Genomic DNA, 2437 nt, shown 5'->3' on the forward strand with positions numbered 1-2437 from the left:
TGGGGGGGTCCATTTCTCACCCTGACCTCAAAAGAAGCCAATGTTACAGAATTTCAGACCCCTGTATAAGCCCCTGGCTGGGCCTAGTTTTAGGTCATGATAGCCCAGAAAGCTGCTTTTGGTGACCTGTTGGACTTTGACCCCAGTGAGCTTGTTTTTGCCTTATCTTGGTGGTGGGGGGGTCTATTTTGTTAATTTTTTACCTCTTTTCCTTTTTTCTCATTTTTCCTTTTTCTCCATCTTTTTTCTTTTTTATTTCTTTGTTCTATTCTTATTTCCTTTTTAAATTTTTCATTGCTCTTTTTATCTTCTCATTTTTTATTCTTTTTGTTTTTCTCCTTTTCCTTTTTCTCTTATTTTTATTTTCTCACTTCCACTTTATTCGTTTTTTTCCTTTTTTCTCTCTATTCCTTCTTTTTTTCTTTTCCCAATTTTTAAATATTTTCTTCATTGTTTTTCTTTGTTCTTTTGTTATTTTCTTTGTTGTGTTTTAAATTTAGTATTAGTATTAATTTTTATTGTTCGTCATTGTTAGTGTGGTTAGCATAGTTAGTATTATTTGTTAGTAGTGTTAGTATAGTCACAATAGTTGGCATCTTTTGTTGGTATCGTTAGCATAGTCAGTATTGTTAGCATTCTTAGTTAGCATTCCTAGTTAGGATTTGTAGTTAGTGTAGCTAGGAGGTCACAATGCAGCATGGCCTTGCAGCCATCTCTGCAGATGAGGAAACCCTTCTGGATAGTTACAGGCTCCTCAAGACCATTGGCCAGGGCAGCTTTGCCAAGGGCAAGTTGGCCCAGCACACTTTGACTGGGAACCTGGTGGCTGTAAAGGTCATCCCCACTGGTCAGTGGATCTCCTCCAGCTTCCAGACTATTCTGTGAGGTGAACATAATGCAGGCCTGAATCACCCAAATATCATCCAGCTCTATGCAATCATCAGCACCCCAGAAAGACTCTACTTAGTAATGGAGTATGCCAGCGGAGGAAGCCTCTTTGATGATGTGGAACAGCATGGCCACATGGAGGAGGAAGAGGCCCAGGGGAAGTTCTGGCAAATACTCTCTGCTGTGCAGTGCTATCACCAGAAGGGCATGGTCCACAGAGACCTGAAGCCACAGAGCTTCCTCCTAGATGCTGCCCTCAACATAAAAACAGCAGACTTGGCTTCGGCAGAAGCTGGGCTCCGTCTGTGCATTCCCTCTTATGCTGCCCTGGAACTCTCTCGGGGCCCAAAGTACACCGGCCCTGCAGCGGCCGTGTGAGCCTGGCAGTCATTCTCTGCATCGTGGTCACTGAGGCCCTACTTTTCAATGGGAACACACTTGTGGAGCTAAAGGAGCAGGAACTTCAAGGGAGAATCAAAATACCATTTTTCCTTTCATCATCTCTAGGAAGGTTTCTGAAAGAATTCTTGACCCTTGACCCCAGGAAGAGGCCCACACTGGAGCACATCATGGGTCACCCATGGGTCAACTTGGGCCAAGAGAAGATACTAAGGCCGTACATGGAGCCACTCCCAGATCAGCAGGACCAGCAAAAAACAGAGTTCATGGGATATAAGGCAGACCTAATCCCAGAATCCACATTGGGCCAAAAACGTAGAGCCAAGGAAAAACCTGAGGTGAAGGGCTTCTACATCACTGTGAAGCCCCTGCCTTCAACAGATCCCACTGGCACCTACTCTCCTCCTCCTTCCCCTCAAGTTCAATCCACCTCTATCCCCCTAAGGAGGAGAAGTGTTAGCATGCCTGCCCTTCCCACCTCTACCTCTGCAAGTCAGAAGCCCGACAAGGACCAGGAGTCTGGGCTGAAGACCAGCAGAACAGCCACCATGCCCACAAGTCCCCTCCCCGACCTGCAGACCAGGATCTCCACTCCCGGCACAGTCCCCCAGAGTGACCCTATGGTCTCCCCCTGCACACCCAGCACCAGCAGCAGGGGTGGAGACACGGACAGAGACAGCTGTTCCCAGGGATCATCCTCTGAAGGAGACTCTCTCCATGCTGGGCAGCCCCATGATGCGACCTCAGCCTCTCCCTGTGGCAGAAGCCAGGACCAGCAGGAGGCCAAGAGGAGGTTTATCAACTTTCTGCTAAGAACATTTTGTGTCCTGCTGCCCAGAAGACCCACCTTGGAGGTTGAAATAAAGTGGCTCCAGTGAGACCTGTAGAGGACTGAGGCAGGGACAAACACCAGAACAAGAAGACACGGAACTCCACAAATCCTGACACTGTGGTGTAGAAGATCAGCCAGATGTGGATTCCACCAGCTGCAGTAGGAGACAAGCAAGAAGCCCATGCCACCAGGTGCCCAGCACACTGCCAGGTGCCCAGTATGCCTGGCCCAGAGGCCTTCGTCCAGCACCATGGAGGTGTGCAATCTGCCACAGGGTCCTCTGCACAGGATTCAGGTCAAGAGGGGATCCGATGCCCA

At 48.2% G+C, this 2437-nt stretch overlaps 1 pseudogene; it reads left to right on the forward strand.

Moving 5' to 3' along the window:
- The first annotated feature begins 544 nt into the window (after positions 1-544).
- On the forward strand, positions 545-2165 carry LOC103583801 (annotated as a pseudogene).
- The last annotated feature ends 272 nt before the right edge of the window (positions 2166-2437 follow it).

Source organism: Galeopterus variegatus, unplaced genomic scaffold, assembly GCF_000696425.1.
Source record: "Galeopterus variegatus unplaced genomic scaffold, G_variegatus-3.0.2 Scaffold28492, whole genome shotgun sequence".
Taxonomy (NCBI): domain Eukaryota; kingdom Metazoa; phylum Chordata; class Mammalia; order Dermoptera; family Cynocephalidae; genus Galeopterus; species Galeopterus variegatus.